Raw genomic sequence first — 27,621 nt, forward strand, 5'->3', positions numbered from 1 at the left:
AGGGCTGATGTTTCGCCATTGTCTAGTTGGTGCCTGATGTCGTCTGTGGCGGTGATGAGGGCTGTCTCGGGGCTGTGGTTATGTCTGAATCCGGACTGGGACGGGTCCAAGATGTTGTTGTCTTCGAGGTGGCGGGCCAATTGCAGTTTGACGATTTTCTCGATGACCTTCGCCGGGAACGGGAGCAGGGAGATGGGCTGGAAGTTCTTGAGGTCCTTGGGGTCCGCCTTGGGCTTCTTGAGGAGGGCGTTGATTTCGGCGTGCTTCCAGTTTTCCGGGAATGTCACTGTTTCGAAGGAGATGTTGATGACCTTCCGTAGTTGGGGTGCGATGACTGCATCTGCTTTGTTGAATACGTGGTGTGGGCACGGGTCTGACGGTGATCCTGAGTGGATGGAGTTCATGACCTTGCGTGTCTCGTCGTCGTTGACGTTGGACCAGGCGGTCAGGCGGTTGGCGCTGGTGGTGTTCACAGGGGAGGTGGAGTCTGGCGTAGTCGGGTTGGTCATTGTGTTGAAGCTGTTGTGGATGTCAGCAATCTTGCGGTGGAAGAAGATGGCTAGTGAGTCGCACAGTTCTTGTGAGGGCGGGATGTCATTGGTGTTGGCGCTGGGGTTGGAGAGTTCCTTTACGATGCTGAAGAGCTCTTTGCTGTTGTGTTATCCAGGCGATCTTTGAAGGAGGAACTCTTTGCTAATCTGATGAGGTGGTGATGTCTGCGGGTGGCGTCCTTGTGGGCTACGTGGTTGTCCGGTGTGCGTTTGCAGAGCCATATCTTCTCCAGTCTCCGGCATGCACGTTTGGAGGTCTGGAGTTCGTCGGTGAACCAGGTGGCTCTCTTGCTGGTGTGGCTGTTGGAGGGTCTCTTGAGCAGGGCGAGGGTGATGGCGCAGTCGTTGATCCAATGTCTGAGGTTGCGGACTGTGGCGTCTGGGTTGGTGAGGTCGGCGGATGGGTTCTGGGTGGGGGTGGTGATCAGCTGGTCTTCGGTGACTTTGCTCCAGCAGTGGCGCAGCAGCTGCTGGGTGTGGTGGTGCGTGGTTGGTTTCTTGAAGGTGAAATAGATGCACCGGTGGTCGGTCCAGTGGAGTTCGGTGATGTGGTCGAAGGCGACGTGGGTGCCTGTGGAGAAGATGGGGTCCAGCGTGGGGCTGGCGGCGTGGGTGGGTGCGGCGACGAGTTGTCTGAGCCAGAGGTTGGCGATCAGCGTGGCAGAGTTGGCTTCGTTGTTGTTCTCGAGGTGGAAGTTCAGGTCCCCGAGGAGGATGTAGTCCATGGAGGCGAGTGCGTGGGTGCTGGCGAGGTCGGCGATGGAGTCACTGAACTGAGCCCGGGGTCCGGGGGGTCTGTAGATGAGTGTTCCTCTGAGGGAGGTGTTGGGGTCGGTGTGGATCCGGAAGGGCAGGTGTTCGGCGGTGTTGAGGGTGACGTCTGCGTGGGTGGCGACCTTGAGGGTGGACTTGTGGACAATGGCTATTCCTCCTCCGATTCCGTTGGCGGAATCCCTGCGGGTGATTTTGTAGCCGTCCGGGATGGCTATGGCGATGTCGGGCGGCGAGTAGTCTTTCCACCAGGTCTCGGTCAAGAAGGCAACATCTAGGGTGGAGGTGTCGAGCAAGTCCCAGAGCTCGACGGCGTGTTTGCATGCAGTGGCACAGAAAGAAAAACGGGGCAGAAAAGAGGGGGAAACAGTGGCACAGAGCAGAGAAAATGGGGCACAAAGGAGGGGGAAAAACGAGTGACACAGAAGAGAAACGGGGCAGAAAAGAGGGGGAAACAGTGGCACAGAGCAGAAAAACGGGCCACAAAGGAGGGAGAAAAACGAGTGGCGCAGAAAGAAAAACGGGGCACAATGGAGGGGAAAAACGAGTGACAAAGAAAGAAAAGAAAATGTATGGGCACAGCGAGTCTTTAGCAGCAGCAGCATGGGCAGGGGCACACAGGCGAAGCTGCGTGGAGGGGGAGCGACCTACCAGGAGGGTCAGGGGTCGCATAAGGAACTTAAAGCTGAATAAATACCATACGTTAGCAAAAGAAAAAAAGAACACAAAAGAAACAGAGACGGTGGAAACTAACAGTCCCGGAAATTACCGAAGAGCAATGTCTCTGACGATAGATTCTACCTTATTAGAAACTCTTATGGAACTACACAACACAAACTCTACAGAATCACTTGATAACACGAACATTCAACTTGATCTTCATAACAATAGTGAAGCAACACAGACAATACTTTCGCCTACAACAGAAGACATATCTGAAAGAAAAAATACCCCTTTCAAAAAAAATCAACCTTTAAGTCCCATAATGACCAGAGACAGCATTAATATCTTTAATAATCAAATAACCAACGAAATAAAAAAACTCAACTATAAAGTATTGCAAAGTAAACGAAAATGGCACCCCAAGCGTAGACAATACAAAAAGCTAATGAATAAATTACAAAGCAACAAGAACGTGATTGTCAGAAATGCCGACAAAGGAGGCAACATTGTGTTGTGTGGGATAGAAAACAATACATGACGGAGGCGATATCGCAACTCAACGATAGAGATTGCTATAAAATCAGCAATTAGGACTCCTAACTTTACTACTACTAAATTGAGAAAAATACTAATTTTAAAACTTTCGGTATTCACAGAAGGCATTTAGGAGTCCTAAAGTTAGGAGTCCTAACTTTACTACTACTAAATTGAGAAAAATTCTAATTTTAAGACTTTCGGTATTCACAGAAGGCATTTAGGAGTCCTAAAGTTAGGAGTCCTAACTTCTGTGAATACCGAAATTAGTAAGTTCATTCTGTGAATACCAAAAGTAGTAAGTGCATTCTGTGAATGCCAAAAGTAGTACGTTCATTCTGTGAATACCAAAAGTAGTAAGTGCAATCTGTGAATACCAAAACAGTAGTAAGTTTAGGATTGAGTCTTAAGTTCATTCTGTGAATCGGGCCCGGAGTGTTTGTTAAGAAAGGTGTCAAATAAAGTAGAAAAGGACAAGGTAGCACACCAATTGCGCTTAATCACTACCTACAATCAACAACATAAAACAATCAGAAATATAGTCCAGCGCAATTGGCCAATAGTGCTAGATGACCCGGTGATAGGGGAACTATTACCAAAAACCTTGGGGGTAACATACAAGAAGGCACCTTCTATGAGCAGCAGCTTAGTTACAAGTAGCCCTGAAGTGGTGGGATCCCACAATTGGCTGACACAAAGAAAGGGGTTTGTAAAATGTAAAAACTGTAAAGCCTGCCAATATGGAGTAAACAGGAAAACATACAAGACAATCTTCAGTGACAGGGAGGTGAAAATAAGCCGGGCATTGCATTGCAAAACAGATTACGCCATCTACATTCTTGAATGCACCTGCAATCTAAGACATGTGGGTAGCACAAAACTCCCTGCCAATAAGGGCATTTTGCAGCACCTCAGAGCAATAACTAACAAAGACCCTACCTACCTAGTCGCTAGACATTTTCAAGAGAAGCAAAATAGTGACTTACAATTTTTAACCTATTACCTCATAGATTCGGTATTCGGTACCAAAAAATAGAAGAGGAGGAGTTAGGGAGGGTACCCTGTGCAAATTGGAGACTAGATACATCATTGATCTCGATAGCAAGATACCCGGAGGTCTTAACACCACAGAAGACCTTTACACATGTATCTAGAACTATTCTCTTTCTCTTCTCCACCTATCAGAGAAAAATAGGTTCCATATTAATGGGTAATACAGGGTTAGATACTACTTTTTGAAGCTGATTCCTTCCAAGGATAACCAGATACACTAGCTGCCAGATAACAAATATAATAAATGTGTTGAGACAAGGAAGTAACCACAGACTGCCGCCAGACCTTAACCAAAACAACTATGTTTTTTTTAATTCACAATCTCTTATCACCCCCACACTTATGGGTAGAATTTAGGTATTTATTTATTCTATATTAATTTCATTTTTAGCGGATTTGCAAAAATGTGGGGTCATTAAATAGGGCTTAACCTAATTTAGGGTTTTAATTTAATAAGCAATCACCAGGTTTGCACTAAGATAGGAGGCAAATAAATTACAAAACTCTAAACATAAAGCATAAAATAGCACCAATACAGATTGCAACAATGATCAAAGACGGGAGTGGTATTAACCAAGATAAACATACAACTATTACTATCTGCATTTATGCAAGTATCAACCAAATGGTAATTTTATTATCATTCAATGAATTTTAACGCTGAATAATATACAGGATATTTTATCATGTTTTATTATCATAGTAGATATGTACATTGTTGGACCCGGCCCTTTTGGCAGGTTCACCCCGAAACCTTTTTCTTTTGCCTAGCCTGTTTCTGTAACCTGGTGTTGATGATTTTAGGTCTCTGCGCATTTTTTCACTGTGGTCCAGTGTAAAGTACGTGCGCTCTCTGTGTGTGTGGTGAGAGTGACTTGCCCTCCCATAGGAATGCATGGGGAATATGTGTGACCATGGTAGTTCCTGATGTGTGGGGACTGCAGGGTCGAGTTTGGTATGTGCGAACTCGTGAGATTGAATGCTGCGCAATGATGTATGCGGCATGATTGTGTCTAGTGTGGAAGTGCCAATTCTAGAAGTTGGCATGTTTGTGTAATTTGTGTCTGGCTGGAGCTGGCTGGTGAGCCTGGCTCCAGGAGTCAGGATGGGTCTGTCCCGGTGGTGAATGGAGAGATTAGCATGCTGATGTGAGGGAGGGGTACACCTGGGACCTGAATAGGGCTGGGTTTTCCCTCCACAATGCTGGCTCCACCCCCTGTGGTGCGTCTGATTTCCCTAGCCTGGCCAGTGAAAGGGAGTTCCCCATAACCAGTTGTAGCTGGTTCTTACATTGCCTGCACCCTGCTAGACAAAGGGATTTTTGAGTATAAAAAGAGGCTGTGAACTGGGGCACAGGGGAAGGCTTGCCTCCCTGGGCCCTGCCCAGCCCCTGGATGACTGATGTATTTTCCCTGGGAACCTTTGCCTGGTTCCCCTGCTTGGATATTTCTACAATCAAGAGGAATCTCTGCCGGAAGGAGAACAGCTGAAGAAACTAAGGAAGACTGCCCTTGCTTTAGGCCTAAACAGTATAACAGTATAACTACAGTAGGCAATCTTTCACTAGTCTAAACACATTAGACTCTGCCTCCTAAGAATAAATCACATTTAGGGGCGTAACTCACAGTGAAACATAATCTCACTAACATAAACCTCCATAGGTAAAACCATCTCTAGAGATATCAATACAGGGTGCGTAAAACATACTAAATGCATTACCTTTCCTAGCACCACATTTAAAGCACATGAATCACATTAGGTAATCATCATCACAAGCCTAGTAATCACATTGCGCAAAAATCACATTAGGGCCTTGCACCCTATACCTCTACCAGTCCCCTAGGCCAACTGGCCATCAAGAAGGGGCTCAAATGCCCTGTGTCCAGAATGTCAGGGTGCGCTGCCAACGCAGCGCCAGTCAGGGGTGCGCCACTGGCGCAAACCTAAACATTGCAGCTGCTCACTACTTGCTGGGCAGCTGGGAACAGTAACAGGGCCTAAACGTTGCAGCTGGCACTAAGTGCTGCGCAGATGTAGAAGGCCTGGCACCTCTGTGCCACCTCTGTCCCTCCCAGGGACTCGCTCCCCATTGGCGCCTAAACGGTGCAGCTGCCCACTACTTGCTGGGCAGCTGAGAATCAAGAACTGCGACAGGGGCTCTCACTAGCCCCTCATGGCAAGACTGCACCAACTGATGGAGCCATCTGGCTCTGAAAATAAACAGGTCCCCTCAAACACTGGGGACAGGACACAGGCCCTCAAAATCAATGGCCACAGCGTGGGAGCCCCTCAAGCTCTAAACATAATGAGGCACAACATGGCGGTTGGAGCCATTTGGCTCTAGGATAACTGGTGCACTTTAGGAGCCACCAAGTCCCCTTAAACAAACAATGTGCCCCCAAATGAGGAACTTGCCCCCTCCCCTCGGGGGAGCACACAGGCTCCTAGAAATAATGGGGGTGACACCAGGCCCATCATGGACAACACGGGGCTTGGGGTCCCCCATGGGGGCCATCTTCGTGAAAGAGACTGCCCAACCGTTGGAGCGGCCCGCTATCATGTGGGGCCGCTCAAAGAGTAAACAGGGACGGCCCGAGCCCCACCCCCAGCCACTAAGGCTCACCGGGCAGGACTTCACTGGAGCAGCGCGGAGGGGCAGGAACCGACGATGAGCCTTGTGCCCCCTTCGCTGGCGAAAAGCTGCATTCCTTCCCCCGGTCATGGAGCAGGCCTGCGGGCGAAAGGCGGGGCTCTCTCTTCCACCCAGGAGCCCCGCCAACCGGTGACAGCGTTTCTCCCTCTTCGCTGGCGGCCCCAGGTCTTTCTCCACTTCACAGGAGCCCCGGGCCGCAGGAGGACTTTTCTTCTTCTTTCTGGGACTCGAGGAGGCGGGGTGAGCTCCCGACCTCCTCTCTCAATCAAGCCCCTCGGGACATTTCATTTAATCGTTCCCCAGCGCTGTGACACGGCCACAAGCCTCCGGTTCTCTGGGAGGCTCGCACAGCAGAAACCAATCAGAGCATGAGCCAGCAATGACGCGAAGCTGCGGGAACCAATCACAGCACGTGCCTGCTGATGACGCAACGGCATGGGGACCAATCCCAGCGCGGCTCCGCCGGTTTCTTCTCCGCGGCCCCGGCGGGGGTCGCAAGATTTTCTGGCAATTCCAGGCCCCGGGCAGCGGCGGTGATTAGCAGCACAGGCAAATTCAGGGCGCAAGATGTTGGCGGATCACCCACGAGGCCACAAGATCTTTTGGGGTGATTCCTTACGCAAGGAGGCACAACGATCCTCCGGTCACCTGCAATTATGTGTCGATGAGCACACCAATCCTACCACACGGCCAGCAGTTGCAATCACGCACCGAGGTTGAACACAGGACGATTTTCACGGTGTCTTGGAGTTTCTTGGGAACCTTTTACCCTGGGTTCCAGGACAGGAGGCCAGCTCTTCTCAGGCCCTTGGAGATTCTTACAGACACAGCACACAGCAAAGTCTTGTCAAGCAGGCAGGGGTCACAGCACACAGCAAAGTCCCCTTCTTCTCTCTTTTAGTTGAGCAGCAAAACAGGTCAGCCCCAGAGCACACAGCAAGAGCAGTCTTCCTTAGTTTCTTCAGCTGTTCTCCTTCCGGCAGAGGTTCCTCTTGATTGTAGAAATCTCCAAGCAGGGGAACACAGGCAAAGGTTCCCAGGGAAAGCCCAACAGTCATCCAGGGGCTGGGCAGGGCCCAGGGAGTCAAGCCTTCCCCTGGGCCCCAGCAGCAGCACGCCCCTGGTTGGTTCCAGTCAGAAACAAGAACATTTTACAAGAGGTCGCAGCCTCTTTTTATACACAAAAATCCCATTGTCTAGCAGGGTGTAGGCAATGTAAGAACCAGCTACAACTGGTTATGGGGAACTCCCTTTCACTGGCCAGGCTAGGGACATCAGTTGCTGCGTAATGTGCTTTGCCTTTATGCTTGTGTTTTACTTCTAAAGGTGCTCATGCTCAGAAGTTTGCTTTGCCTAGTATGTTATACTAGTGAGCTTGTGTCCCTGCGTGATCTAGGCCTATGGTTATTAGTATTGCGTAGTGTGTACCTACCTGTTACCAGTGGTTACTGGTTGTGATCTATAATTGTTATTTGGTGTGACAGTTATTCTAAGTGCTAGTTCTACTAAGTGCTGATTCTGACAGTGGCCCACCTGGCCCTGTCCTGGTGTAAATAATCCCTTGTGAAAATTGCCCATGCCAGTTGGCACAATGTATATTGTGTGATTACTATCTAATGTGTTTTGACAATACAAAAGTTATTTTTATATAACCATGTGTGGAGTTCCTTTTGTGGTGTGCCTAAGATGTTGTTGCTGTTGTGTGCGTGCGCTAATGCTTTACACATTGCCTCCGGGATAAGCCTGTCTGCTCGTGCCAAGCTACCAAGGGGGTGAGCATGGGTTATCTTGGCGTGTGACTCCCTTGCCCTGACTAGAATGGTGGTTTCTGCCTGGCTTTGGCGTAAGCCTTAGCCAAACAAAAATCCCAGTTCTAACATTCATATTTTATGTATTATTTTTTTACTTAAATTATTTATTTATTATATTTATTCATGATATGGTCAAAAGGGTCTTAAATTCCAATTAACCATTTTTACATATTTAAAAACCAATTAGCAAATGTTTTAAAAGGAACACGCAAATATTTTTTCTATGTAGAGTATGTTTTCACTGTCTATGGGGTTACTGTGATTCTTTTGCCTCCTGCACTAGGCACTGTCACTTTAAGCATTATTAAATGGTGGATGAAGCCAAAGAGCGCTGTCATGTGATCAAGGTCCAGGAAGGACCGAAACGCATCATGGCCGACTAAAGGAATAAAGAAAAATATTGCACATAATTGTGGTCCGTGCCTGCTTCAATAGGCCAAGATTGGGGTCGAGACCAGCAGTTTTGGAAAATATATATATATATATACATATTCCAAGGATTGTCCGATCTCTTCACAGAATCACAAAAGCTGCAGAAACGGATACGGACCCAAAGTAGGTGCAAGTGAAGTTTTATTGTTTGGGCTTCAGATCGCCATGACGCGTTTCGCGCTGCCCAGAGCGCTTGATCGCATGACACAGTCAGTACTCAGGACATTGGTTTAAATAAGCACATTAGATAGTCACATGTTTCAGCCTACAACTTGTATGGAAGTTGAAAAGTTTTGCAGTTAAAAACTACAAACAGTTACTTGTGTTGAAAATTACATTAACACATTATTGACATTCCGGCTAATACATATAATATTCAAAATACTTTTAATGTAAAACCAATGATCCTGAAAGAACACGTGTATAATAGTGCAAAACCAAGTGTTTAAAATCGATTGTTTCTTATTATCCTGAAAAGCAGCTTTACAAGTTACAATGTTTCTGTTTTTGTGTTCATTTATTTTTTCAATTTTTAAGAGTTCTAGAAGCTTTTTCTTGTCATTTGTTGATTAACAAGAGCAAAATAAACCCATTGAGTAACATCGGAGCCCCAATGTTACTTTTGCCACCTTGATATAGGTAAAGTGCATCGTGCTTTTGCAACCACTGGTTGGGTGTAGTCTCTAAAGGTCTCATATCGGTATAAATACCCACTAAATCAAAGTAGATGGATGTTAGGTTAGGGATGTATGTGAGATCTACACTGTTGCTTGTGAAATGGGCCTGATAGATCTTCTCTTATATAGCTCACCATTCTATTTATCATAAATACACTGTCAATAATTCATAAATACGCCAAAATATATATAAAAACCTTAAAATGGTTAAATATTGGCTAAAATGAATTCATTATCATTATATCAGATTTGTAAAAAAAAATATATATATATGAGAAGTTCTGTTACAAAGTGTAAACTTTAAATAAATATTTATTAATACATATTTAAAACCCATAAAAAGTTATTAAATTGAATATATCTACATCTCCCTAAAATTAATATTCCATCAGTGTATGACCCATAGGGTTGTGCTCTTAAAGACATGTAAACAGATCCTCTGTAATATTAAGACCCGAAGGATGTTTTGTGTTTAACTCTAATATATAGCGGGTCTCGAGGCGGCGTAACTTCTCTCTGTTGCCGCCCCGTCTACTCTCAGGGACACAGTCCATTACAAAGTATTTTAGCTCACTGCTTTTGGAATCGTGTTTGGCTTTGAAGTGTCTTGCCACTGGGTAAGTATTATCTTGGTTGCAAATTGCTCTAAGGTGTTGTCGGATACTTTTTTGAACAGGGAGCTTAGTGCTCCCCACATAGAGCAAATTGCATGGACAGGACAAGACATAGACTGCGTACTCCGTTTTGCACGTGAGTAACTTGTTGATCTTGTGCTCCTTCAAATCAAATGGTGAAAGATAACTAGTTTTGTTCACCGCTTGTAGACAGGCTTTGCATACTTTACAGTTGAAAAAGCCTGCATGCGTCTGAAGCCAATTAGTAGATTCCAAAACCTCTGGACTGGTTTTAACGAGCTCATCCTTCATGGATTGGCCTCTTCCATAGGTTATAGAGGGTCTTTTGGGAAGATCTTTCACTAATATTGGGTCACTTAAAACCAAGGGCCAATTTCTATTGATAATGGTTTCAATTTGTTTGTGTTGGGTGCTGTATTGAACAGTGATCCTGAACTCGGGTATGGTTTCTACGGTGTCCGCCCCTACTGTTGTTGCATTTGACCCTCCCATTAGAAGTTCCAGCCTGCTTTTCTGCATCGATTTGGAGATGGCAGCATCAATTATTTTCTCTGAATAGCCCCTCTCTATGAATCTTACTTTGCTAGCATTCTGGGCTTGCATCAGATCATTCTCCCTGCTGTGGATACGTTTTAACCTCAACATCTCCCCGTATGGGATGCTATTGATGAGGTCTTTAACATGTAAGGTGGAATTCCCAGCAGTTAGTTTACGATGGAGTCTAGTCTCAATTTTGTTTTGTTCAATAAATACCTCTGTGTCCAGAAAAGTGATTGATGTCTTACTGATGGTGGCAGTAAATTGCAGGTTAAGATTATTCCTATTGATGTCTTGCACAAATCTTTCTGCTGACTCTAAATTCCTGTTCCATATAACGAATAAATCGTCTATGAAACGTAGCCAGGTCTTTACATGAGACTCCATAGGTTCCAGGTGCTCAGTCATGAGGACTAACAACAAGGAGCTTAGAGGGAAAATGATGTCATAGGTCGCCCTCCACTCAATGTATACTTTCACAAAAATGACCTAGACCACAAAGGCACCTATGAATTACTTATGTTGATGTTGTACCATACGTTGCAGAACTTTCGCAACAAACTCCTCTATTTTAATTAGTGAGGTAGGAGGTACATCCACATTGTGCCACATTTAAAAATCGCCCAATCCCTTTGTGTAAAACAACAGTTGTGAGACAACGAATAACGCACACCTATGTGCCAAACTCAGACAAACAGAAAAAAGTGTGTGTGAGCGAGATGGCGCCTCGCGGGCGCACCACCAACGGGAATCTGGCAGGTACTCACCAGGATTGCCCTGATCTCATCATTTGCACCATCAAGCTCAAAGGAAAGATGTGTCCAATAACAAACAAAAATTGTGTTTGTGAAGATGTGCAGTGAAAATGAACCACGAACAACACACACTCTACTTGCAAGTAGAGTATGGTTGGATAAGCAGTAGCCATACTCACTTTTTTAGAGCCCACAACCAACACGAAAGAGACAGAATAAAAGTAAAGATCCATGTTGTTTGTGGTTTATATGTTGTTTTGACACTATATGTGTTGTTCGTGGTTCATTTTCACTGCACATCTTCACAAACATAGGCTGTTCATGGGTCACACGGAGGCTTTTCATTTGTCCATTAGTGCTCGGTATGTTTTTCCATTCGTTGAGGGCCCCCCTTGGGGCTATGCTGAGTGCATGCAAAGATTGGTGCATGCTGGGAAAGATGGTCCCATCTGGAAAGTTCACATTCTACCCTAAGTGGGTTCCGTGGCACACCATTTCTTTAGAAAAAACTTTCTTCCTTAAGTAGGATGGGGAATCATTGATGCAATCATAATTAACACTGGCTTCACGCGCTGACTGGGTTGAAACTTGTTCCAACCCACAGCCTCTCCTCTTCAGGGGATGGTGCTCCTTCAACGGAAAAGGCGGCTGTGTGTAATTTTATTCAACAAAGTGCCTCTCAGCTTCAAAGGAGCACTTGACGTTCGGCCTGCCATCCGGCTTTTTAAGTGACGGTACGCTTCGTGTTTCCTCTTATATTTACAGTGCCTGACGCGTTTCAAGGCGGACTTGCCTCTTATTCATAGGCTGTTCATGGGTCACACGGAGGCTTTCCATTTGTCCATTAGTGCTCGGTATGTTTTTCCATTCGTTTACGGCCCCCCTTGGGGCTATGCCGAGTGCATGCAAAGATTGGTGCATGCTGGGAAAGATGGTCCTATCTGGAAAGTTCACATTCTACCCTAAGTGGGTTCCGTGGCACACCATTTCTCTAGAACAAACTTTCTTCCTTAAGTAGGATGAGGAACCACTGAGGCGATCATAATTAACACTGGCTTCACGCGCTGACTGGGTTGAAACTCGTTCCAACCCACAGCCTCTCCTCTTCAGGGGATGGTGCTCCTTCCACGGTAAAGGCGGCCGGGTGTCATTTTATTCAACAAAGTGCCTCTCAGCTTCAAAGGAGCACTCGACGTTCGGCCTGCCATCCGGCTTTTTAAGTGACGGTACACTTCATGTTTCCTCTTATATTTACAGTGCCTGACGCGTTTCAAGGCGTACTTGCCTCTTATTCATAGGCTGTTCATGGGTCACACGGAGGCTTTCCATTTGTCCATTAGTGCTCGGTATGTTTTTCCATTCGTTGACGGCCCCCCTTGGGGCTATGCCGAGTGCATGCAAAGATTGGTGCATGCTGGGAAAGATAGTAGAAGCAAAATGTCCAGGAAGGAATCTTTACAATCTAATTTCAATGTTGTATGTGTCACAAACGCGAACACTTAGTTGTAGTAGCCTTAGGGATTCACTAACAATACTCCAATTGTATCAAAAATATACATTATTTTCTTTTTTCTTTTTTCAGTGAGTGAGTAGCTTTTTTGGAGATAAAAGTCTGGCAACAAAAATACTACCAAAATAATCACAAAAGGTACTGTGGTAGTACAAGGAACACCTTTCGCATATAGTGTGGACCAACACTAGAACCACATTCAAGTGACTTAACACAAAGAAATACACAAATTACATTAAAGTGCATTTGCAATTTTTTAGCAAAAAAGGCGTTGTGCGTCGACGTTTTGGTCCTCGTTGGTCAAACCGATCCTTCGGACCATCTTCAGGACAGAATAGTTGCACAGGGATATCTAATACAAACATAATAACAGAAGCATAAAACATACCCTAAGGTACAAGGAGAATTATGTAGTCAGCCCAACACGAAAAGACAACCAAATGAGCATGACCAATTTCATGCCAAGGGTTAAATTAGTATGGAATCCGAATTCCAAAAGCAAGAATCAGAGACCAAAAGACCCTCACCAAGTGAATACATCATTAGTCAGTTCACCAATAGCGTGACTTAGCCAAATACCTTGTTCCAAGAGTGTGTAAAAGTAAAATACTCACATGTCCCTTTAATTGGACCAACTAATAATCTGGTGAGAAAGATAATATAACAATAATCAGCCCAAGGTGCTAAGTTGTTAAAATATACGCGCCTAGTCATTATTCAGGTGCTACTCACGTTCAGAACACGCCAGACTTGTCGCTATAAATGGCAACAAAAATTACAACAGAAAAAACCCAGTTAGCACGCTGTGCCTTCAGACAAAACACCACAATTAACGAAACACCAGAAGTGAAGTTTGTAACTTACATATCCGAAAGCCCCCATATAACCTGCGGGTATTAAAAATGACAAACTAATATTAAATGGCATTTCCGGAAGCAAAACCAAGTACGAATAATCACATAATACAGTGCGTACTCACTTGAGCGGCAAAATAACCGGCCGTACTCGATCCACAATACTCCTGGTCAAAATCTGGGAATCACTGTCCCGAAACGCACACCGTGGTTAAGACGCCGTTTCCCAATGACGTCACACAGTCTGCTAATGTGGCGGCCATCTTGGAGTGGAGCCCAGTATGCTACAAACCTATCTATATGTGTGGCTGATTCCAGGAACCAGATAGGTAGTATTCGGATGTATGTAGTCAGTGGTAAATAAACACTCATCCACAGATAAATCAAATCAAGCTAGATCCAAATATAGACCACAATCGTAAGGTTACATGACTGCACACATAGAAATGGGGCACACAGCCGTGTGTCCGGCAGTACTATTAAACCAACCAGAGTCGGGAAACTATTTACAAAACAGGTTAAGAAACCATCCACGTATAAGGCAGTTGAAAATACCGACACCAAACAGCTTCTAGTCTTGCTGCCATTATAACAAGAAGCACTCATGAAGCTTAAATTATCTCATCGTGGCCAATGTATGCCATTCAATAAAAGCATTCAAACCATTTTCCACAGTATTACACAACCAAATCCATTTGTTCTCTTTTTTTGTGAGCAACTCATCCACATTCTGTCTTCTCCTTGTACCTTTTACAACTTCAATGACAAACCACTCCTTGTCAGATGGCTCATATGACATGCTGTTGTAATGTTCAACCAACGGAGCAGTAGTTACATTGCATCGAATGCGTGATTGGTGTTGTGTGATGCGTTTCTTTATTTCTTGCGTTGTTTTACCGATGTAGTTTAAGGCACAGGGACACTGTATACAGTAGACTACGTTTTTAGTCATACAATTTGAGTGATGTTTTAACGTTATTTGCCTCCCATTAAGGCAACAAGTCTTTGTAACCTGAGTAGTAGCACATGCTGTACAACCACCACAAGGAAAGTGTCCCACAACGGGTGCTAAGCCCCAAAGGTTGGTTAAGGTACTGGTCCTAGGCTCGACATAGGCTTTTACAAGATGGTCACGCAGATTTCTGCCCCTCTTAAATGCAAAACGCGGGATAGCTAATTGCGGCTCAAACTTTCTAATCAGATGCCAATTACGTCTGATGATTTTACTGATTTGTGTTGACTCCGTGCCATACGTCATGACACATGTAATGGGTTGTGTACTGTCAATGGTCATGTTGTCAAATTTCGTTTTTTGTAGTAGAGCTTGCCGGTCATAAAACCATGCACGCTTCATGGCATGTTTAACTAGTCTGTATGGGTACGACCTCATGACAAGCTTTTCTTGTAGTATCTTAGCCTCTCTAAAATAATCCTCCCTTTTGGTACAGTTCCTCCGGATGCGGAGAAACTGACCAAAAGGGAGATTATCACGTAGATTTCGGGGGTGGTGGCTATTGTATTTTAAAAGCGTGTTCCTTGCCGTGGGTTTGGTATAAAGATTCATGGCAAGAACCCCTTCATCATGCGTGATCTTCAAATCCAAGAAATTGACAACATCAGGACTGCTTTCCAACGAAAACTGCTAATTCACATCACTCTGATTTAACCATGAGTGAAAATCTTCCAATTTATCCTGAAAGATGGTCCCATCTGGAAAGTTCACATTCTACCCTAAGTGGGTTCCGTGGCACACCATTTCTTTAGAACAAACTTTCTTCCTTAAGTAGGATGAGGAACCACTGAGGCGATCATAATTAACACTGGCTTCACGCGCTGACTGGGTTGAAACTTGTTCCAACCCACAGCCTCTCTTCTTCAGGGGATGGTGCTCCTTCCACGGCAAAGGCGGTTGTGTGTAATTTTATTCAACAAAGTACCTCTCAGCTACAAAGGAGCACTCGACGTTCGGCCTGCCATCCGGCTTTTTAAGTGACGGTACGCTTCGTGTTTCCTCTTATATTTACATTGCCTGACGCGTTTCAAGGCGGACTTGCCTCTTATTCATAGGCTGTTCATGGGTCACACGGAGGCTTTCCATTTGTTCATTAGTGCTCTGTATGTTTTTCCATTAGTTGACGGCCCCTCTTTGGGCTATGCCGAGTGCATGCAAAGATTGGTGCATGCTGGGAAAGATGGTCCCATCTGGAAAGTTCACATTCTACCCTAAGTGAATCATGTCCTGAATCCTCAAAGCTGAGTCTCTCACTTTTGAATCACAAGGTTTGAATGATGCATGTCTACATAGATGTGCTTCAGGACCCGAGATAGTTTTTTAGGAATCAAGGATGTATGTCACATATACATTAGTGTTGTATACGAGGTTGTTCATTTCAGTTTGTTTCTGAATGTTAAGTGGTAAGTCTTGAGGCACTGATTTGACGTTTTCATGCATGTGCAGCCGACACTGTTTTTAGGTCGAGCCAGGGCAGCGCATGAGCTGCTCTGCGAGGCATGCTGTATTGGAGAGTATGCACTTTAAGCCCCGCCCCGCAAGAGTTGTGACTTTTGTGATGTTTCATCTCTTCTCGATGTCTCTTGTGCACAGGGCAACTGGATCCGACAGTGTTTCTGGAAATGGCCTTCATTCCCACATAGATTGCGTTACCATTGAAATGTTGTGCAGTCTCATCCATGGGGAAGAAGGTATCCATAACTGGGTAATTTTTTATCTGACTTAAATGTCCGTGTGTGAAAGCCACGTACACAGAAGAGTCGTTTGCAGTTTGAGCCTGACTGTGCAGTCTCCTAACCGATGCAGTCGTCACTGCCAAGACTCTGAAGACGCCAGATGTTGTGCTGCATAAATGCTACACAGTGTAATGTATTAACTTCGTGCTTTGCCTGCCATTGTATGTGCTATAGTGGCCGTCCCAACATATTAGCATAGTGCACCAGGCAATCTAAACGAACTATAGGTATTTGGAAGTATGACAAATAAGAAAAGAAATTCTAATTACATTATTATTCTAGAGTAGACTGCCAAAAACTCAGACGACAAATGCGAGTAAATTCTGAAAACCAGCTTTCCATGTACTGTGTCCAATAACACTTTGGTTGAAAGAGGCCTTCAGTCTCAGAGGGAGGGTGGAGTGTACCTGCTGTGCTCCGAGGATAAGAAGGAGTCGCAGATGACGGCTGTGGAGTAGTGATAAAGATGGTGCCCCCAAACAGATGTTTGGTGTTCAGCATGCCTTTCCACAGACAGGCAGTGTAGGATCTCCGCCTCTCTCTTGGTGTGGAGATGAGCAACCCAGCTATAACATGCCTTTGTTTGGGAGTGTGAAGTACGCAGTATTGTTGCTGACAGCTACGTAGAGACTTCTGGAACAATTACGTCATTTGCTCCGCCTTCAGCTGCCTGAGAAAAGGGCACTTCCCTAGAATGTCTTCATGTTGAGGGTGGGTATTTAGGCTCTAGCATATCTGAAGGAGCTCTCGAGCTATGCGCTGACATATACCATTTTGTTTTAATGTTTTATAATTTGTATTTGTGTAAATGGAATGTGTCGAACGTTCTGAAACGGAGCTTAGGGGAGATCGTCCTTTCTTGTGTACAGATGTATAGAGGTGGACGAACCAACAAATTAACAGAGAGCCGAGCCAAGGGTCTAGATTGTCTCGCCCGTATGTAAATCATACAACAGGCACCACCGAAAATATGATAACATCTCTTCAAACTTCAAAAAAGTGTATTTCTTTAACAGGTGGAAGCTTTGAGGCAAATCCGTCACATTATAGCACTGCTCTGAGAAGTACATATTAAAAGTGAGTTTTTAAACATTAAATATTAGTGAACTAAGAAGGCAAGATAGTTGTCATGTAAATACTGTAAGTAGCCCAGATTATTACTTAGAAACGTTATTGTCTATTAAATCATTCAGGGTTGGTTTTGTACAACTGGTGTTCTGAACTCACATGTTTGAAAATGCTTTCATGTGCGATAGTGAGTTTTGATTAAATTAAATATTAGCTTAAAATCAACCGATTTAAGCAGGAAAGGTGTGATTTATTTATGGCAGGCTAGAGTTTACGCTGTACAAATCAGCCACTGAGTGGGTATATATTTGTCTTTCCATTTTCATGTTTAACGTGGTGCTTTGACCTCTTTGTGCATTTTTCTGCAAATTTTATATATAGCGTGAACTCGACCCAAAGGCATTGGAGCGATTATCATAAGTACCAGTTGCATTGCACGAGGTCGCATTCATTTTTTATAGGCACGAGAAGATTAAGTGATTTGCCCAGAATCACAGGATGTTTAGTTGACACTGAGAATTGAATCTGGTTCCCTAGTTCAAAAGTCAGAATCACTGGCCGTAACATCACAGCCTGGGTAGGGGAAGGGTGGAAGGCAGAAGCAACATGAAAGCCCCGGTTTATTATGGGCTCAAGGTTCCGACTAGAGCTGAGCCAACGCCAGGCTTCATGGTCATGCCATCAAAATGTTTTTGACAGGCTTATCTCAGAGGCAGTGTTTAAAGAATGTGTGCAGTGAAAGCACTACAAATGGAAAATACATCAGTTTAGAAATATAGTAAATCTTTATCTAAACCAATAAGACCAAATACGATAAAAATCTAACATACAACACTCTTGAAAAATAGTACTTGTACAAAATAACCTTTAAATTGCAGGTAAATCAACAACACGCAGTTCTTCTGATTCAATTACTAATCCTGGGCCTACAGTGATACTGAATACGACAGAGTCTAACAATTCCAGCCGACTGTGTCGATGAGGGCCAGCTAAAGCATCAACAGACTAGGACACACAACCTTTCTTTCTTGTTGTGGCCAACATGTTGGTGTGAGTCGGTTGGAGCAAACGTCGCAGTCGCATTGTGAAACGGAGCATTGCAGTGCAGGCAGCGGCTTGTTGACAGAGTCGGTGAGACCAGGGCTTGTGTTGAAGGGTGAGATGATGCTTGCTGCAGTGCTGGCAGGTCACCGTGCGGCGACTGAGTCGGTGACGTCCTTGCAGCGTGTAGAGCAGCGTTGCGGAGGGTGGTGCCCACAGGACGCGGTGCAAGCAGCAGCTCATTGACGAAGTCCTTGAGACCAGGGTTGCATTGCGAATCGAGGCGTTGCTCTCGGCGGTGCTTTCAGGACACGGAATCCTGCGACAGACTTGATGACAGAGTCGGTTATCCCTTTTTCTTCTGCGGGGACGTTCAGAGACCGTGCCCATAGACACAGTGAGGACATTGCTGTTCCTGAGACCTCTAGAACAGGGGGGAAATTCAGTTCAAGCCCTTGGAGATCTTTTCTTTAACACCTTGGGTGCTATGGGGTTTTCCCCTCCTGTGCTGACATTCCATGAATCCCTTTATTCATGACAAAGCCAGCTCGTCATAAGCACAGCGCAAGTAACACCCATGACGAGCTGGCTTAAGCAGGGGACAAAGCAAGCAGCAAAGTCCTTTTCTCCTTTCATTGGCAGCAATTAGCCACTGCAGGCCAATCCCAGACAGCAAACAGGGGCAGTATTCCTCCTCAGCTTCTCTTCTCCTTGGCATAGGTTCCTCTTGATTTCCCAGTAGTGATCTAAAAGTCTGGGGTCTTGGCCCCTCTTTTTATACACACAAATCATTTGTTCTCTGAAGGCAGAGAGTGTCTGTACCCAGCCAAAACCAGTTCTGTCCTCACTAGTGCAGCTTCCTGGCAGGAGGTGGAGACGGCATTGTTGAAGCAAGACCAGGACCATTCTGGGGAAAGGAAATCTCCTCCCCCTACTCTAAATGCAGCCCAGGTCTATTCAGCACAGCCCGGGCTCATCAGACTTCTGGAGCCACTGCCCCTCTCCAGCCCCTGTCATCCAAAAGCCAGACATGAAATACACAAACCAAGCAGAGGCACACTGGATGGTTAGGCAAGAAAATACCTACTTTCTAAAAGTGGTATTTTCAAACACAGAATGTAAAAATCACCCTCACTAAAAGATGCATTTGAACATTCTGAGTTCAGGCATACTACACTTTATTTTCCTACCTTGTTCCCCAGGGTAGTTATGTTTATAAGATGTTATAAACAAACTCCCCTTTCTGTCTTATGAGAACGCGTAGCCTTGCAATAGTGAAAAAAGAAATTGGCAGTAATTCCCTATCAGGACATGCCACACACATCAGAGCATGGCCTACCTTTCACATACAATTAACCCTGCCCATAGGGGTACCTTGGGCCTACCTTAGGGGTGACTAACATGCAAGAAAAGGGAAGGTTAGGGACTGGCAAGTGTGTGCACTTGCCAAGTTGACATGGCAGTCCCAGACTGCACACATGCTCTGCTATGGCAGGCTAGAGTTACATTTTACAGGCTGCTTCTGTGGGTGGCACAATCAGTGCTGCAGCCCACTAACAGCATTAGATTTATTGGCCCTGGTCACACACAGTGCACTGTACTAGGGTCTGACTAGTAATTCAAATATGCCAATGATGGAAGTACTAATCCATAACTCCAATTTACAACGGGAGCACTTGCACTTTGGCACTGAACAGCAGTGGCAAAGTGCCCAAAGCATCTAGACCAGCAAAATAGAGTCCAACACACAGCAAAACCACAGGAGGCAAAGGCAAAAAATGCAGGGGAGACCCACGCCAATCGTTCCAGGTCTAACACATTTACGTTTTTAAAAAAACTGTAAAATATGTCGAAATGCTTACAAAAGTCTTTAGAGTGGGGCTTGTCACCATGCTGGGAGGACATTTCTCCTGTCCATTCCACTCAAGTCCAATGATGCATTGGCAGTTTACATGTCCAGGGTCACATACGCTCAGGTGGGAAGAGAACAGAGCAAGAAATTACACAAATTTGACTCAGCTCAACAAGGTCCTTCGGAGGGAAGAACGGCTCCAGACAGTGGTTCCTCGCTTGGCTGGAGATCTACTCAAGATTGCACCAACTTTAAGCATCAAGCATGTGCATCATGAGGCAGATTCTTGCAGGCAGGTCTGACCTTTTTAGAGGCTGCAGCTCTGTGTCCCATTTTGCACGATGGGGGCATCTCTGCCGAATCAGGGGTAATGAGAGCTTGACTGGTGAATGGGGATCCTAAGGCTAAATGGGGAATCATGACCAATCAATGCTAAATCACACATACCTCTGGGAACAAAAGAGCATAGTGCATACAATGCTTTGTTCAGCGGATCTCCGACCCTTGCAGTGCTGTGGAGAAACCATCTGGCCGCCCTGGGCATAAGCATGCCTGGAGGCATATTAATACTACTATTTGAGGAAAGTAAAAATGGGCTGTAAAAACCTATGCATGCTGCCACAATGGAAGAGAATTATTGGTCCCCCTGGAGACCTCGATGAGAGATACAGCTCAAGCACAAAGACAAACACGAGCAAAATCACTTTCACTTATTGATGAGTCCTTTGATCTATAACACATTTATCAATGATCAATCCCTGAGTGTGTGAAAACTCAAGCACACACTATATTGAGGCTTAAAGAAGACCTAAACAAATGTATCAAAGAACCAAGGGCAGACCTCAGTATCAAACCGGAAGGCCTTTGAAAAGAAGTGAGAATGTGGGCAAATGAATGTTAGAACTGGAGAATAGACTTTAACAGGCAGAGCCCACCAGAAAGGACATGACTCAGGTGCTTAAATTGACACAAGCAAAACCAGGTCTTGCACGCTTAGATTGACACGGGCAAAACCAGATCTTGCACTGTCAAAGTGTGAAGAACTGGAAAATCCCTCTCAAAGGGGGCACATCCAGGGGCTGGATGACCAAGCCAAAGGCCTTGATCTGGGCGCCATTGTGGTAGTCCTGCACTACTCCTTCCTGGGAGATGATCATCCAGGGTTGCGACGGGACAGGGTTGAAAGGGTGGGACCAAAACATCAACAATAGATTCAGAAACCGAGACATGTTCTAGCAAAGCTTCATTACCTTTCTGAAAATGAAGGGTCTTTAAAAGTGGCACAGATATAGTAGACCAAGGATACAAGTGCTCCCTCTTCCAAGACATGTCAATGAACACTCTACAGTTGACACAGTCTGTTTAGGACGTATAATGAAAACACTAAGAAAGGAAGGCATCAAATATAGCTTGATGTTAGCTTTTAGTATCACGTTCGAAAAAAGTAAATCTACTTTGTATAGCACAGATGTTGCTGTTTTTTTGATAATTTCCCTGCAGGAAGTAGAGAACCATGGGCACCATGGAGAGGTGGACCCCCTTACATCTTCAGCTACTGGACTGTCAGCGACTGAATTACAAACCATGCAGAAGAGAAGTGAAGCAAGGGAAAAATTGACTCAGATATTTCAAGGCTGGACAGCGAGGAAATGCATTTTATTATAAAGTGCCTGACATATACTCGAATATACTGATTACATGCATCTAACTCCAAGTCGTGAACAACTCATTAGGAAGCTATTTCTGAAGCCATATGGCCTGCTAAACACATATACAAGGGGTCATACCATATCGCTGTTCATGTATTTTACTTTGGTTGATCTATTTTTGGGATGGGGCGGAAGAGGTTGTGTTCATTCCCCATTGATTGGCCTTCTTGTTGGAGGTTGATGAATCAGTTGATCCATTTGTGCTATAAACTTACTTGATTTTTTGGAATATAGACACTATGGATAGTATTTTGGGGTTTGAAGGGGGTGAAAAGGTAGGGCAGGTAGGGTGGGTAGTTGCTCTCAGCAGTAGGCATTATTATGTTCTTCATACATAGAAGGGGTATTGTGTCCCCTTATGCTCACAACATGCCGCTTATTTCAGTTTACCTGATTACGCCCACCTGATACGTATAAACACAGAACCTAAAATCAATGTTCAGTGTAATATCACTGAATGTGAAGAGCCTAAACTTGACCACAAAAATAGTAGCAAAATGGAAGTTGGTCCTGGAGGAGCAACCGGAAGTAATGTGCATGTAGGAGACAAACCTGGCTACAATGGATCAGCATAGAATTAAACACCAACGTTACGCTACTGTGATTTATACTGCAGCAAACACCAAGCATATTGGAGTGGCTAATTGTATTCACAAAGGCTCACTCCTCCAAAGAGAGTGAAGATTCTGATGATGTGGTGCTCTCTTATCGGTCCTATGTTACACTAGTAATAGTGTGCTCCTCAATTGCAGCACAGGCCAGTAGCTTTGCCAGGGGATAAAATACAGTTACAGGAGGGAAATTGAAAGATCTGGAGGCGGGAAGGAGACAAATGTCTTCTCTAACAAGCATATGGAGCCTTAACCTCTATTGGGCTGAGACATATGGCGATAACACAACACAGAAGAGATGGAATACACGTATTTTCACATGTCGATAGAAAGTATTCAAGAATAATTATTTATTGGTAAGTACTACTTGCTTTGGCCTCCCTAAATGTGTAAGCAAGAACAGGGTTAGTAACTGTCTCAGGTCATGCCCTGCCTCGATGAACACCGATATGGGCCCGAGAGGTAAGAGGGTCAACTTTTGACTTCACCTGTCTCTCACATCCAATTCTTAAAACAGAAATGGAAGTAGACAATGCAGAATATTTTAACTTGAAAGAAATAATAATGTCCACTTTAAGGCCTATGGGATGCTTTAAAGGTAGTAATATGTAGCAAATTAATCAGCATGAAGGCTAACCTGAAAAGATTGAGAAGGCTGAAAAGGAAAAATCTAGAAGCAGAATTGAAAGAAATGACTCAGTTATATACGTCTACAATCTTTCAGCCTGTTTTAAGAAAAATGAGAGCAATAGATGTCAACTTGCATGCATTTTGGTCAATTACCTTAAAATAAATATGTTGCATATTATATGTGAACTGCACAAAGTCAATAATTTAGGATGGGGGGATCTAGGATGCCAACCACTATGCCACCGCTATGAGAAAGTGGAGAATACATTTACAAAACGTTATACTTCGCTATACACTGCTCACACTTAGCCAGAGAATAAGCAATTACCGTATATCCAAAATCTAAATATGTTTAGTTTTCCCTCGGTTGGGCAGAACAATTGGAGGCACCCATTTCTGTTACACTAGCTATTGGATCTGGCCCTTTTTGCAGGGTTAGCCCCACACTTTTTGCCTTCTTCCTCCTATTTTTTATGGCCTATTTTTGTTGGTTTTATGACTCTGGACACTTTAACACTGCTAACCGCGCTAAAGTGCAAATGCTCTCTGTCTAAATTGAATTTATAGTTGGTTTATCCAGTCCCTAGTAAAGATCACCAGATATGTCCAGGGACTGTACATCAAATGCTACTAGTAGGCCTGCAGCACTAATTTTTGCCACCCACATGAGTAGCCCTGTGCTAGATCTGGGGGTCTCTAGTTGGCAATGTTTATCACCTTTGTCCAAATAGGGACCCCTACTTCTAAGTCAGGATAAGGGGATTACACTTCTTAATAACCCCTGCTCACCCCCCTTGGTAGCTTGGCACGAGCAGACAGGCTTATTTCAGAGGCAGTGTGTTAAGCATTTGTGAATATACACAGTAATACAGTGATAACACTACAGATGGACACAACACAGGTTTTATAAAAATAAGTATTCTTTATATAGACTTAGACACAAGACCACAAACGATAAAAATCAACAATACTACACTTAAGATTACTTAAAAGGTGATTAAAGTCTCTTAGTTCAAGTTGTTGGTAAATGCGACAAAGTTCTCAACAAAGTACCTAGATGCGCAACGCAAAGTGAACAAAAGGCTTGCAAAAGGGGAGATGCGTCGGTTCCGTGACCCGGGGGAACGGTTGCGTCCTTCCTCAATGCTTGCGCAGTGTAGGGGACTCGTCGTGAGCCTTACCGATGCGGAGGTGATGCGTAGATTCTCGGCCTGCGGGCCCGTTGGGGTGCGGAAGATGGCGCCTTGATGCGATGCGATGATCCGGTTGCGATGAAATAAGATGGCGCCCTTGATGTGGCGATGCGATGACGCCCTGGCAGCCTTGTGACGACTCCATACTTTGGAGCCGCGACAGGCCCTGTCACGCGCTTCTCCGGTGATGCAATGGCGGCTCTCTCGATGGCGTCACGCTTCTCCGGTGATGCGACAGCAGGCAGCTTTGATGAACACACCCTTCCAGGGAGATGCGGCGGAGGCTCGCTTCTCCGGCGTTGCGATGATTTCAGCTGCGGCAGCGACACGCTTCTTCTTGATGCGTCGCACTTCCGGCTCCCAGCGGCACGCAAGTGACTAGTGTCAGAATTCCCAGCAAGGAAATTCAGGAGGGAGCTGGAGGTGAAGTCTTTTGTCCCTGAGATTTCAGCAGGAGGCAAGCACAGTTCAAGCCCTTGGAGAATATTCTGTAGATAAAAGTCCTTACAAAGTTCCTTCTCCTTTCCCTTGGCAATGAAGCAACCACTGCAGGCCAATCCAGCAAACAGCACACTGGCAGAGGGGCAGTCCAAACTCCTGCAGCTTCCTTGGTTCTTCTCCTTGGCAGAAAGGTTTCTTGTTCCAGAAGTGATCTAATTTCTGGGGATCAGGGTCCCAATATTTGTACCCCAAAATTCTTTGTTCTCTGAATGCAGAGAGGCCTCTGCCTAGTCCAAACCAGTTCCTGAGCACTTTGTTTACATGACTCTCTTCTTCCTTTCACTGTGCAGGGCAGCGACATCAGACAAGCCACAGGGGGTGAAGCCAGCATTGTAGAGGGAAGGCCCAGCCCTATTCAGGTCCCAGGTGCAACTCCTCCCTCCCATATATATGCACATCTCTCTATTCACCACTGGGCTGCCCCAGCCTGTCTCCTGGAATTCCCCAGCCCTGTCACATACAAACCCAGACAAGGAATACACAACCCAGCAGAGGCAGGCTCAAATGGTTAGGCAAGCAAATACTTTCTAAAAGTGGTATTTGCAAACACAGAATATTAAAATAAACTTTACTAAAAGATGTACTTTATTATTCTGAGTTCAGTCATACTACATTCGAATTTCTACCATGTTCCCAGAGTCAGTTAGGATAATAAGAATGTAATAATCTAACTGCCCATGCTAACCTATGGGAACAGGTAGCCTTCAATAGTGGAAAACGAAAATGGCTGTAATTTACTATTAGAACATGCTGTACACACATCAGAGCATGTCCTACCTTATACTTACAATGCACCCTGCCCTTGGGCCTACCATAGGGGTGTCTAATATGAAGCAAAGGGAAGGTTTAGGGACTGGCAAGTGGGTGCACTTGGCCAAACCGATATGGCAGTGCTAGACTGCACACAGGCCTCACAATGGCAGGGCTGAGACACACTTTACAAGCTGCTTCTGTGCGTGGCACAACCAGTGCTGAAAGCCCACCAGCAGCATTTTATTTACAAGCCCTGGGCACACATGGTGCACTGTACTAGGGGCTGACAGATAAATCAAATAACCCAATCATGGAATCCAATCAGTATATCAATTTAACATGGGGAGCACTTGCACTGTGGCACTGATTAGCAGTGGCAGACTGCCCAAAGCATAAATCCAGCAAAAACATATCAAAACAGAGGAGGCAATCCATCAAAAATGGAAGAAAGACTCACGCCAATGATGTCGGGGCTAACACCCTGTAAATGTGTCAAACCTGCAACTGCAGTGTCTGTGTGAGCAGTTCTAAACTGCCATGTCGACCTGGCAAGTTCAACAACTTGCAAGGCCCAAACCTTCCCTTTTACTACATGTAAGGCACCCCTTAAGGTAGGCCTAAAGTAGTCCCATGGGCAAGCTACAGTGTATTTGAAAGGTAGGACATGTACTGGTGTGTGTTTTACATGTCCTGATAGTGAAATACTGCAAAATGTAGTTTTTCACTATTGCAAGGACTGTATCTCCCATAGATTATCATTGGAGGTGCCATATAATCTCTTACAAGCTTAACTTATAATTGGGAAGAGATACAGCCTGATTCATCATACTCCCGTTTTGCGAGCCCCTAATAGCGATTCATAGCGATTCGCTATTAAGGACTCGCAAAACGGGATTCATGTAGGAATATGCAAAAAAAATGCGATTCCTTACAATTCCTTATTTGCGATTAGCTAATTGCTAATTGCAAATAAGGAATAACTCCCCATTCATTCCTATGGGCCAAAAGGCCCATAGGAATGAATGGGGAGTATTCCTTATTTGCGATTAGCAATTTGCTAATCGCAAATAAGATAGCGATTTGAAGGGTGCCAGGGGTGTCCACAGGACACCCTGTAGCACCCCTCAAATGAAATTTTACACAGGTGTTGCACACACACATGTCCAAAGGACATGTGTGTGTGTAACATGCAACTCAGAAAAATGCATTTAAATGCATTTTTCTGAGTTTTCGCAATTTACCACGAGGTCTGACCTCGCGGTAAATTGCACCTAGAAATTGCGAATTCGCAAAAAAAATAGGATGATGAATTGCATTTAAGGAATCTCAAATAGAGATTCCTTAAATGTAATTCCTCGCAAAATTGCGAGATCGCAATTAGCGATTTTTACATTTGGGATGCTGAATCCCAATTGCAAAAATCGCTCTCGCAAAGGGCCAGATTCTCAGAATCTGGCCCTTTGCGAGCGCAAAAAAGCTTGATGAATCAGGCGGTATGAGATTTGGAGTTTGGGGTCCCTGAACTCACAATTTAAAAATACATCTTTTGATGGAGTTGGTTTGCAAATTGCGTGTTTGAAAACACCACTTTTAGAAAGTAGGCATTTTCTTGCTTCACCATTCTATGCCTCTGCCTGCCTGTGGAATCCACGTCTGAGGGAGGGTGACAGTTGGGCTTTTTTTTGCATTCCCTCTAGACAGACACACGAAGGAAGTTGAGGGGTGCCCTGGAAATCCTTTTTTAAAATTTTATTTATTAAGTTTTACATCAGCAAACAGATAGGACACAGTACACACAAAAAAAGTCTACAAAATATCAGAATAAATAACAATTTAGGACAATGAAGTGCGTCTGCCGCATATAAACCACACCGACTACAACTATAGGAAATCTTGATGGCCCATCAACAGGCTGATGGGCCTTCCTGAGCTAGAGTGGTGGGAGGAGTTGTCACTGGCACCTGAATAGGGCTGTGCCTGTCCTCTCACAAAGAGGTCTCTACCCCCCTGTAGTGTGTCTACAAAGACTTTCCTATGTTCTTTGTCTACTTCATAGGCAAAAATTAATATCTTTATTTG

At 44.7% G+C, this 27,621-nt stretch overlaps 2 protein-coding genes across 2 annotated transcripts in view; one reads left to right on the top strand and one right to left on the bottom strand.

The window, feature by feature from the left end:
- The window catches only part of LOC147728473 (uncharacterized), a 508,290-nt gene that overhangs the window by 460,646 nt on the left and 20,023 nt on the right, over positions 1-27,621 (bottom strand). The window lies entirely within an intron of this gene.
- Positions 16,725-27,621, top strand: part of ANAPC10 (anaphase promoting complex subunit 10) — a 497,529-nt gene continuing 486,632 nt past the window's right edge. The window contains exon 1 of the mRNA XM_086962250.1: positions 16,725-16,895. The gene's annotated coding sequence lies outside the window, so the exon portion shown is untranslated. The remainder of the gene's footprint in view (positions 16,896-27,621) is intronic.

The sequence above is a fragment of the Lissotriton vulgaris genome, chromosome 3_1, assembly GCF_964263255.1.
Source record: "Lissotriton vulgaris chromosome 3_1, aLisVul1.2, whole genome shotgun sequence".
Taxonomy (NCBI): domain Eukaryota; kingdom Metazoa; phylum Chordata; class Amphibia; order Caudata; family Salamandridae; genus Lissotriton; species Lissotriton vulgaris.